Below are 13326 nucleotides of genomic sequence, written 5' to 3' on the forward strand. Positions count from 1 at the left end.
GTATGAAAATATTTTATGATGTGCATGTCAGTCTCGCAGGTTTTATTTGACCTTGACCTCATTTTCACGGTTCATTGCTCAGTGTTAAGTTTTTGTGTTTTGTTCTTTTTTCTTAAACTATAAGCAATAGGTCAACTATATTTGTTGTATGGAAGGATTGTAAGCTGTGTATGTCTGTCTGGCAGGTATCATCTGACCTTGACCTCATTTTGGTGGTTCATTGGTCAATGTTAAGTTTTCATGGTTAAGTTTGTTTCTTTGATTCTATAAGCAAAAGGTCAACTATATTTAATACATAGATTATATGTAAGGTGTACATGTCTGCCTGGCATGATTCATCTGACCTTGACCTCATTTTCATGGTTCATTGGTCAATGTTTAGTTTTCTTTGTTAAGTCTGTATCTTCGAAACTTTGGCAAATAGCTATAGGTCAACTATATTTGGTGTATTGAATGATTGTCAGGTGTACATGTATTTCTCGTTTGCTTTATCTGACTTTAACCTCATTTTCTTGAATCATGTTAAGTTTATGTGATAGTTGTAGTAAAGCTTTATATTTAGGACTATCAACATAATATCAATGGTTAGTATAGAAGGCGAGACATTTCAGCGTGTGCACTCTTGTTTATAATTATAGAATGTGTTGTGAATTTTCCTATTTTAATAAGTAGCAAGAAAACGAGTCTGGTGACCCCAATATTTCTTTTTCTTATCTGAAAGCATATTATGAGAGCTCTCTTCTCATATTTTGTCTTAAAATTCTATGGTCTAGTTTTCTTTTTATCACACGAAATCTGGTTTTCCATTCATAATCTCTACAAAATCTGACAATTTTGCACAACCTGTAGCGTGAAAAGATGCCCGGTGACCAATATTTTTTATTATATTTTTCAAAAAAGCATGGTATAAACTACATTTTGACAAATTATCAAAAAATTCTATGGATTTTAATTTAGACCTCCTTCCGCCCCAATCTACCTCAAATGCAATTTGAATGGAATTATTACCTTACATCAACTACTTTCCATTCTGCATTTTCAAGTACATTTTTGTTTAGACTGTGATTATTTTATAGACAGGTTGTTCCTTTAATGGCAATTACAACACTGAAATTCTGTTGTCTGATTGTAACTTTCAGAATAAGTTCATTCAAAATGTTATGTGCCCAATGCTGTAACTAATCTAATTGATCTTAACTGTATCTCCATGTTTTGCTGTTGCTATTGACTTCACTGTTAGTGTTTCTCTCTACCTATAGCAGTTGCTGTAAAAGTACTTTTGTTGAATGTACTTATTTTCACGAAGTAGATATTGCCACTATATTCATGTGAATTTAATTCAAAAATAATATTAAAAAAAACTATATACCGTATAAATAAGGGTCTTTTTATGTCCCTGCATTAAGATTTGGAGGGGCATATTAATTTACCCCTGTCTTTCCGTTCATCCGGATATAGATACAGATGCATGATATGTCCGGCTATCTCCTTCTACAGTTTTGAGTGACAGCTTTAATATTTTGTTGGATGTTTCTACACATAATATCCACAGGATTTTGATATTTTCAAATATTCTCAAAATGCCAGGTATTTGAACTTAGTCATTTTTAAAGTAGTAGCTGTATTAAGTGATCATGGTTTTTCCAGCTATCTCCTCCAACAATTTTTGAGCTAAAGCTTTAATATTATGTAGGTAACGTTTTAAAAATAGGAAAATAAACAGTCATTCAAAAATTATGACAAAACTGAATTTTGTTAATCGAATCCAACTGCACAACATGTCAGAAATTTAAACACCATTTAGTATATCAACATCTACTTAATATGCTCTAATTATCTAAAATGTTTTAGTATTTGAAATGAAATAGGTAAAATTATTTTCGTTTCAAGATTTTTTTGGTATACGGATAAAAATAAGTGATACCAGTACAGTAAGAATTTTTTTTAGTTGACTTTAGTATGAGTTATGAGTCTTTAAAGCATGCTCACAAAGGTTCTTTAATTGATATCATTTTCATACTGGTCAACTTTTTTTTAAACTTTGATCAGGCTTTTGAGAAGACATTTTCAAAGAAAGAAAATAACACAGAAGTTTACTTACAGCTCATCTAGCCCCAAGCATCATGTCAGGCATTGTCATTACTTAAAACCATTAGATATCTTCTGAGAAACAATTTTGACATTAAAACGAAATCTTTTACTAATGATACTGGGAAGATCCTTAACTAATTTACAGTTTTTGCGGACAAACCGAAGTAAGAAATGACCACCACAAAGGAGCATAAATAGATCCACACGAAATAGGAATTGCATCCAGGTTCTCGGATACAACCTCCCATATTAATATCACATCATGCTGAAATGCATCTAATGTGTTCTTCTCCTAGCTATCCAAAATCAAAGATGTGGAACATATTTTATCATAATCATTTGGTAATCAATGCAATCAGTGTCTCCTCCATGACAGTCTTAAACATTAAAACTAAATATTTAATAAACTACACTGCTAATGTTTAGTGCACATGTTTGGTACAGGTTGGCTGTCATTGTGCAACACAGTTTAATATAGAACCCTATGGGAAAAAAATAGAGACATTTTTGTCAGAAAACAGTGTCAAACATTCAAACATACTATCCACACTGATCTGTGTCCACACTTGCTATTTTTCAAAATTCTTCTGTTTTGTGCTTATCTGAAGTGTAATATTGAAAGTAAAAAATAATAGTTGAAATTGTATATTGTATACCTATTCCGACAAATATATTAATATATAAGACTGAGCAACATGGACCAAACTAAAAACTAAGGTTTTTTTCTTATACTATTGAACGGTAAACTTAATACTTCAATAATGTTCATTTTAACAAACACAGAAATTATAATGTTTTCTAGATTAAGTTCTCTTTTATATATAAAACCTTGTTGAAGGCTCCATGTTGAAGGCCGTACTTTGACCTATAATGGTTTAATTTTTTTAAATTGTGTCTTGGGTGGAGAGTTGTCTCATTGGCATGTACCGCATCTTTTTATATCTAATTAATCAAATAAGAAAGTAAATTGTCTTCCTAAATTTGCTTTATAATTATATTTCATTACATGCAATGTAATGATGGAATTTGTTTATTTGTTTTTAAACTAGCGAATAATTTTTATCACTACCATAAGCATCTGACATGAATTGAATAAAGAGACTAACAGATAAAGTATTAAAGAGTGGAAACGTTTTCCTATATTAATGTAGAGGCATTTGACATTTGATTAAAAATAGAGATAGCATTACTGTCGATAAGTTTTCTTGAATTTCTTCCCTATGCACTTGACCAAGAGTTTTATCATGTACTTTCCATCTTTTGTTTTTCAAAATCATATTTTGTCATACGGAAAGAAATATTCTTAGAAATGTGTTCAAATTAGTCAGATTTTGAGAAAAGTTTGAAGACTTGATTTTCCTTTATGATTCGTGTGTACTGTGTTCAAGTTTTTTACATGTCAATCTGTAACCAGCATGACTATTTACCAGATTTGTAATAACATAACAACACGACAGGTGCCACATGTGGAGCAGGATCTGCTTACCCTTCAGGAGCACCTGAGATCACCCCCAGTTTTTGGTGGGGTTCGTGTTGCTTAGTCTTTAGTTTTCTATGTTGTGTCATCTGTACTATTATTTGTCTGTTTGTCTTTTTATTTTTGGCCATGACGTTGTCAGTTTATCTTCGATCTATGAGTTTGACTGTCTCTCTGGTATCTTTCGTCCCTCTTTTATATCATACAGTATACATGATATAATTTAGAAATGATTTTGAACATCTTTTGTTCATGATCAACAAAAGAGTTCTTGGAATGCAATAAAAACATGAATATATAAAGTTAGTACAAATGTACCAAACACCCAGTTTTTATACCACCAAAGATGAATATCACAATGCATGGAGCGAAAACACATTTTTTAATTTTTTAATTTTACTTAAGACAGTTTTCACCACTACACCAATTCTTCCATCTACCACATTTACAATACACAACATTTAAAAATACCACTGAAAGTTCATCGTCAGAATAAAGATTAATGTAAGAACTGGATTTACTTTTTGTCACACCTTTCTTCAATCTTTGCATTGGACAGTATTACATCTGCTGGTCTGTTGTTATTTGATTTCGTTTAATGTAACTGATGTTTCAATATTTTGTGGATAGTAACCAAATGATTAGGACCACAGCATGTATATACATTCCGTCCATAGCAACACGGATCATACATACAATATATTACATATAAAGATATGATTGCCAATGTGCCATAATGCAGATGAGTATACTTGATTTCAAATACTTTTTTTATTTACTTATATGTAATATAAGTATTGTTTATACAAACAAACAGCCATTTCAGGTTACAAATATAATTAAGGGTATGATAAAGATGCTGACATCCTGTTTTTTATAGCATTTTCAAAATTGGAATACTGAATATCATTTTTATAGCATCTCAGGTTTTGAATACTCAGTACCATTTTTTATAGCATTCTTATGTTTGAATACTGAAAAAGTATAAACAAGTTTTGTTAAAGAAATCTTGACATTAGCTTCTTATGTTTAAATAGTAAATAATATTAGTTACATTATTGTGAATCAGTATGTGAACATATATTGTTTTTCTTTTTTTTTCTTTCTCATGGCTTCATTGAAGGCGAACTAATCCAAACTCCTAAATCCTTGGGGGCACTGATATGATTCCATGTAAGTTTTTGGACCTTGATGGAATTTTTTCACTGGTAATTTCTAAAATTTCATTCATTCCCAATCATTTCGAGGACAAATTTTTATCAAATTGATTCCAGTGCCAGTATGATAGACCCCTGCTACTCTACTATCACATGGGCTATCCCCATGCAGACCTTGCACACCCCGGCTGCAGATGAGACACCTAGTTTCATCCCCTAGTGGAGAACCCTCGCTCCACAGTCCCTGGCTGGCGCATTCTGGGGCAGGCAGGTTCTTCATTAAACTGAAGGTTGCAAGCTGACTTGCACAGGCAGGAACTCACAATTCTATTTGTATGTTGAATGTTTCTCAAGGGCCAAAATTAAGTTGATTTTAGTGTTATTAATAATAAAATTATTCATATTTAATGTCTTTCTGCTTTAAGCCGGTATGATTTGCTGAGAATATGTTTTGGTTTACACACAGAAACCCCTTATGTTAGACTTGGGTTAGTTTGTTTGGAGCCAGTAATTGGTCTATTATGCTTAATTATGTGGGTTGCTGTCTTGACTTTAATTGAGATCTGCTCTATTAGGACCACTCAACCGTTATAAAATAATTACACATCCTCCTACTAAAACTACAGAAAGAATATTCACACTATGATAAATCAGGAAATATATAATAAGAGACTACAAATAAATACAATATGAGACAAACAGAATACAAACACTATTGAAGTTTGTATAAACACAACTAATGTTTTGTCCATATACATTTATGCCATAAGATATACTGTTTTATGCCATTAATAGTAAATGCTGTGAATACATTTGAAATGGCTATAAATGTGTGTTGCTATCACTCTAAGTGCTTTGCTCAGAAATTATTGCAATGTTTGCACTCATCCATTGTAGTTCCAAAATTCACAATACTCCAAACGTAATATTTAATTGTCATTAGAGGTGGTGAATATCTCTGCACTATAACTCATTGTTGATTTTATGAATATGATAAACAAAAAATAATAATAAGAAAAATCCTTACAAAGTCCATGGTAAAAACCTGGTAAATAACTTTCAACCAGACAGAACCAAAAATATGATAATAAATGTTGAAATTTGACATCCAGTTCAAGTGTTCCAAATAACGGTAAATGCTATACAATATAAAAATAAGAAGATGTGGTATGATTGCCAATGAGACAACTCACCACAAATGACCAAATGACAGAAATTAACAACTATAGGTCACCGTAAGGCCTTCAACAGACCATCTTGGATTTTGAAGTAGCAGATAACAATTGGTCTATATCTTTAATTAAATGTGCAAATTTTGAGAGTAGTATGTAATTCATGTGTAAGAATTTTCATGTTAATTAAGAAAATTATGTGTTTTATCATATTCACGGCTGTATTTTCTACAAAACACAATATTTTTGTTTGATTAATTTTTTTTCAACTTTGCCACATAAGGGAAGATAACTCAGATAGTAGGAGAGATAACTCAGATAAAGTAATTTTTATAATAGAAAGTGTTGTGAATTTACCTATTTTAATATGTAGCAAGAAAACAAGTCAAGTGACCCCATTTTTAGCTCACCGTTCCGAAGGAACGGTGAGCTTTTGCCATCACTTGGCGTCCGTCGTCGTCCGTCTGGTGTAAACTATTTCAAACATCTTCTCCTCTGAAACTACTGAACCAATTCAAACCAAACTTAAGCTGAATGATGCTTAGGGTATCTAAAATAAAGTTTGTGTTTTATTTACTGTTTTGTCAAATAACATGGCCGCCATGGCTAAAAATAGAACATAGGGGTAAAATACAGTTTTTGGCTTATATCTCAAAAACCAAAGCATTTAGAGCAAATCTGATTCGGGGTTAAAGTGTTCATTAGGTGAAGTTCTATCAGCCCTAAAATTTTCACTAAATTGGTAATTTTAAGGACATTTTGCAGTTTTTGGTTATTATCTTGAATATTATTAATGATAAAGATAAACTGTGAACAGCAAAAATTTTCAGCAAGGTAAGATCTACAAATAAGTTCATATGATCAAAATTGTCAATTGACCCCTTAAGGAGTTATTGCCCTTTAAGACAATTTTACACAATTTGTTTTTCATGTTTTCCAACTTCAAAAAATCTTCTTCTCTGAAACTACTGAACCAATTCGAACCACACTTAAGCTGAATGATTTTAAGGGTATTTCGAATAAAATTTCGTGTTTTATTTTTTGTTTCGTAAAAAAACATGGCCGCCATGGCTAAAAATAGAATGTAGGGGTAAAATGCAATTTTTGGCTTATATCTCAAAAACTAAAGCATTTAGAGCTAATCTGATGCAAGGTTAAAATATTAATTAGGCCAAGCTCTGTCAGCCCTGATATTTTCAGATGAATCTAACAACCCATTGTTGGATTGCTGCCACTTAATTGGTAATTTTAAGGAAATTTTGCAGATTTTGGTTATTATCTTGAATATTATTAATGATAAAGATAAACTGTAAACAGCAAAAATGTCCAGCAAAGTAAGATCTACAAATAAGTTTTGTATGACCAAAATTGTCAATTGTCCCCTTAAGGAGTTATTGTCCTTTAAAATCAATTTTTCATAATTTGTTCATTTAATTTGCTTACTTTAAAAAATCTTCTCCTTTGAAACTGCTGAATCAATTTCAGCCAAACTTGGGCTGAATGAGTTTCAGAGTATCTAGTATAAATTTTGTATTTTATTTTCTTGTACGTCAAGAAACATAGCCACTATGGCTAAAATGGAACATAGGGGTAAAATGCATTTCTTTGATTTTGAAAATAAAATGCTCCGCAGGGCGCAGCTTGATACGACTGCAGAGGTCGAACCCTGAACAGTTGGGGCAAGTATGGACACAACATTCAAGCTTGATACAGCTTTGCATTTGGATTGTGATTAAATATTTGACACAGCATAGGTTTCTAACACAGAATGAATGTGGACTAAGAACTTAAAAATTTTAAATTGGACATTCACCTATTATGGTCCAATATCCAAAATCTAAATACATGGTTAGATTCAGCATATCAAAGAACCCCAAGAATTCAATTTTTGATGAAATCAAACAAAGTTTAATTTTGGACCCTTTTGACCTCAATGTGGACAAAGTTGATAACGGGGCCCAAAAATCAAAAATCTAAATACATGGTTAGATTCAGCATATCAAAGAACCCCATATATTTAATTTTTGTTGAAATCAAACAAAGTTTAATTTTGGACCCAGATTTGGACCAACTTGAAAACTGGGCCCATAATCAAAAATCTAAATACATGTTTAGATTCAGCATATCAAAGAACCCTAAGAATTCAATTTTTGTTAAAATCAAACTAAGTTTAATTTTGGACCCTTTGGACCTTAATGTAGACCAATTTGAAAACGGAACCAAATAATTAAGAATCTAAATACACGGTTAGATTCGGCATATCAAAGAACCCCAATAATTCAATTTTTGATGAAATCAAACAAAGTTTAATTTTGGACCCTTTTGACCTCAATGTGGACCAATTTAAAAACGGGGCCCAAAATCCAAAAAATAAATACATGGTTAGATTCAGCATATTAAAGAACCCCAAGAATTCAAGAATAAAACACCATTGAAATTGGTCAAGAAATAAGCAATTTAAACGAAGTATCTTCTTTTGCACAATACTGTGCAATTAAATATTTCTTGCTATTGCGCAATACTGTACAATTGACAATTTCTTGCTATTGCGCAATATTGTGCTATTGGATATTTCTTGCTATTGCGCAATACTGTGCAATTGAAGATTTCTTGCTATTGCGCAATACTGTGCAATTGAAGATTTCTTGCTATTGTGCAATACTGTGCAATTGAAAATTACTTGCTATTGCACAATACTTATTATATAATAATTTACACATCCTGTTTGGTGTGTATCTCCTACCATATCATTATTATTTGCTTTTAAATATAAATCAGAAATAACCAACTTAAAATAGAAACTAGAAAAATGTGTTTTTGGGCCCCTTTTTGGCCCCAAATTCCTAAAATATTGAGGCAATTACCCCCATCATCAATCCCAGCCTTCCCTTTGTGGTATGGTACCTTGCAGTACAATTTCAGAGAGATCCATACACTTACACACAAGTTATTGTCCTGAAACTAGAAAAATGCTTGTTTTTTGCCCCTTTTTGGCCCCTAATTCCTAAAATATTGAGGCAATTACCCCCATCATCAATTCCAGCTTTCCCTTTGTGGTATGGTACCTTGCAGTACAATTTCAGAGAGATCCATACACTTGAACACAAGTTATTGTCTGGAAACTAGAAAAATGCTTATTTTGGGCCCCTTTTTGGCCCCAATTCCTAAACGTTTCGGCAATTACCCCCAAACTCAATTCCAGCTCACCCTTTGTGATATGGAACCTTGTAGTACAATTTCAGAAAGATCCATACACTTACACACAAGTTATTGTCATGAAACTAGAAAAATGCTTGTTTTTTGCCCCTTTTTTGGCCCCTAATTCCTAAAATTTTGAGGCAATTACCCCCAAAATCAATCCCAGCATTCCTTTTGTGATATGGAACCTTGTGGTACAATGTCAGAGATATCCATACACTAACACACAAGTTATGTCTGGAAGTTACAAAAATGCTTATTTTTGGCCCCTTTTCGGCCCCTAATTCCTTTACTGTTGGTACCATAACCCCCAAAATGAATCCCAACCTTCCTTTTGTGGTATTGAACCTTGTGGTAAAATTTCATAGAGATCCATGCACTTAAACTAAAGTTAGAGTGCGAAAACCAATGTGTCTTCGGACGACGCCGGACGACGCCAGACGACGACGACGACGACGACGCCAACGTCATACCAATATACGACCACAAAAATTTTTTTGCGGTCGTATAAAAATATGACAGATACAAAGAACATTCCAATGGAAGTTTTAAGCCATTCATTAATATATATTGAAAAGCAAAAATAATCATTGATGAAAGATTTAAGCAAAAATTACAGGTGAGCGATTCAGGCTCTTGAGAGCCTCTTGTTTCTTTTTCTAATCTGGAAGCATGTTATAAGAGCTATCTTCTCACATTTTATCTTAAAATATTATGGTGTAGTTTTCATTTTATCACACAAAATTGGGTTTTCCATGCATAATCTATACAAAATCTGACAATTTTGCACAACCTGTAGCGTGAAAAAAAGTCCGGTGACTCATACTTTTTATCATATTTTGGCAAAAAAACTACATTTTGACAAATTATTTTAAAAATCTATGGTGATTGGGATCCCCTGGTAAGAAACTTTTAAATGTTTTTTTTTTCAAATACTGAATAAAGATATATGTTAATTGAAGTGACTGAACATGTAATGTAGATTCAAATCTAGACCATCTTTAGTACTATTTTTGTTTAATTAAATCATTTGGTATATTTGGTCTATTTCGCTCGATACTACTGTCGTTAGACAATTAGTGCCCGGGGGTTTCATCGGCTCATTAGTCAGTGCTAAGGTACTACTGTAAACCGGGAAATTTTCGCGGCAGTTTTATTTTCGCTATTTTTGCGGTAAGAATTGAAACGCGAAAATAAAACGATCGCGAAAATTTCAAGGAAACTCTATTCATAAGATGAAAACCATTCATGTACATGTATGAATCGGATATGTATTGGACCACTGTATAACACCGAGTTTAAATACGACAGATCTATTCCTCAAATCATAACTATATTTCTAAATGAAAAGCAATGATAGAAATCCTGACTTTTACTCAAGTTAATCTTTTAAAACATGGAAGAAATCCAAAGCAATCGGACAATACGGATATTGTTTTGTAAACAACACTCGCTACAGATATGTAAATGACAACTGTCAATCAGTTCTAAAATCATTACCTCATTGTATCTGCTACACAGTGAAATACCCATGCGGCAGCTGTACAAAGTCTGTTCGTTCCAACCAGAAAGCAATAATGTGTGACCAATGTGATCTATGGTTCCACATTAAATGCATGAATATCACGGTAACATCATACACCATCCTATCTCAAAGTGATGATGAATGGTATTGTTCGAAATGTCAATTGCCAAATTTCTCAGACTCTTTTTTCGAGGATGATGACCAATATCAATACGATGGTAACAATTGTGAACCAGAGTCGATGAGTTCTACCGAAGCTCCAAAAAATGACAATTTACATTCTGATGAAGTCTTTAAATGTTTCCAGAAAGGAATGCACTTTAATCACCTGAATGCCCGCTCGTTACTTACAAAAATTCCTGAGCTACAAACTATTGCGTTTAAAACAAAAGCAGCAGTGATATCTGTAACCGAGACCTGGTTTGATGAAACGATAACCAATACAGAGGCTAACATCCCTGGATACACTATCCTCTGAAAAGACCGTAGCAGATGTGGAGGTGGTGTGTGTATGTACATTAAAGAAAATCTTGCGTTTACGCCAATAAATTTGGACGAAATAAACAATAATGATGAATTTTTGTGTATTGAATTATTATTACCAAAATCTAAACCTATTTTTGTCGGGACTTGTTATCGACCCCCTCAAAATTGTAATTTTGTTGAGAAATTTGAAAAATTTTTGTCTCAGCTAAGAGAGGATTGTGAAATTATATTACTTGGTGATTTGAACATATGTTTTAAAGATCAGAGTGGATCACTGTATAAATCTTTTAATGAGCTTTTAAAATTGTTTAATTTAAGTCAAATTATTAAAGAGCCAACAAGAATAACAGAATTTACAGCATCTGTAATAGATCATATTTTATGTAATAATACAGAGAAAATTTCTCAGTCTGGTGTACTAAATATTGGTTTTAGTGATCATTGTATGGTATATTGTACTAGAAAATTAGCAAAATCTGTATATAATAAGCACAGTAATGTTAAAGTCAGATCTGTGAAATCTTATAATAAAGATGAATTTATAGCTAAGCTTACTAAAGCAAAATGGGAAAGGTGTTTCAGTGCCTCAGACATAAATGAGGCCTGGTCAGTTTTTAAAGAAATTTTTATGGATATTCTTGACAGTGTTGCCCCTCTTAAAGAAGTTTGTATTAAACAAAGAACAGAACCATGGATGTCAGCTGAAATTTTAATAGATATTCAGCAGAGAGACAAATTTTTATCTGATTTTAGACTTCTAAAAATCCTGAAGATTTCAAAAAGTTTAGTAAACTTAGAAATCATGTTCAACGATCATGCAAAACTGCAAAATCTGACTATTACAGCAGTGAAATTGAAGAAAATAGAAATAACCCAAAACAACTTTGGAAAAGTTTTAAAAATTTAGGATATCAAAAAGATCCTAAATCAAATCCTAATATAGTATTAAATATTGATGGGCAAAACTGTCACGATAACAAAAAAATATCAAATAATTTTAACATGTTTTTTACAACTATAGCTGCAAAACTGGTAGAAAAACTACCAACTGCAAAGGGTTTATATAGTGCCACTACAAATATTGTTAGATCCTTTTATGTTCAGAGAAGGAAATCAGATATTTTTTTTAATCTAAAGCATGTAGCAGAGGAGTTTGTGTATAAAGAACTATGCAGTTTAAATATAAGTAAGAGCATGGGCCTAGATGGTATTCCAGCAAGGTTTCTTAAGGATGCAGCCCCAATTCTGAAAATACCAATTACTTTCTTGATAAATTTATCTATATCTGAGGGTACGGTACCTGACGATCTGAAAATGGCTAAGGTCAAGCCCCTATTTAAGAAAAATGACAGACTTAAGCCTGAAAATTACAGGCCTGTCAGTATTTTTAGTATTGTTTCTAAAATTCTAGAAAAAGCTGCCTATAAGCAACTTTAAAAATTTTTGATTTCAAATAATTTATTATTTGAGTTTCAATCAGGATTTAGAAGTTCATATTCAACTGATTCTTGTCTCATTCACTTGATAGATCACATTAAAGCTCAAACAGCCAAAGGTCTTTTTACAGGCATGGTCCTATTAGACCTACAGAAGGCATTTGACACAGTAGATCACAAGATATTATGTGACAAATTAGAAGTAATTGGGGTTAGATCTATACCTTGGTTTGAGTCATATTTAACAAACAGAAAACAGGTTGTAAGTGTAAATGGGGTGATTTCAGAAGTGTGTAATATTACATGTGGTGTCCCTCAAGGTAGCTTACTGGGTCCACTATTGTTTTTGATCTATGTCAATGATGTTCAAACTAGCATCGACTCAGATTGTAAAGTTTTGATATATGCAGATGATACTGCAATTTTATTTTCCCATATAGACCCTGGGGTCATCTCGTATAAATTATCCAGAATGCTGGAATCATGCCATGATTGGTTAACTGACAATAAATTGTCCTTACATTTGGGAAAGACGGAGAGTATAATTTTTGGCCCTGGTCGAAAACTTCGGTCTTTAATACCGGGTGATTTTGCTATCTCATGTAATGGTATTAATATTGAATCCAAAACTTTTGTAAAATATTTGGGAATAATAATTGATCAGTTTCTAACTGGTGATTTTATTGTCAACTCTATAGTGAAAAAAGTCAATCAAAGGCTTAAATTTTTATATAGAAACAAAGAGTGTCTAAATTTTCAATCTAGGAAAACATTGTGCTCTTCC

This window comes from Mytilus californianus, unplaced genomic scaffold (genome assembly GCF_021869535.1).
Source record: "Mytilus californianus isolate M0D057914Y unplaced genomic scaffold, xbMytCali1.0.p SCAF_11, whole genome shotgun sequence".
In the NCBI taxonomy this organism is placed as follows: Eukaryota; Metazoa; Mollusca; class Bivalvia; order Mytilida; family Mytilidae; genus Mytilus; species Mytilus californianus.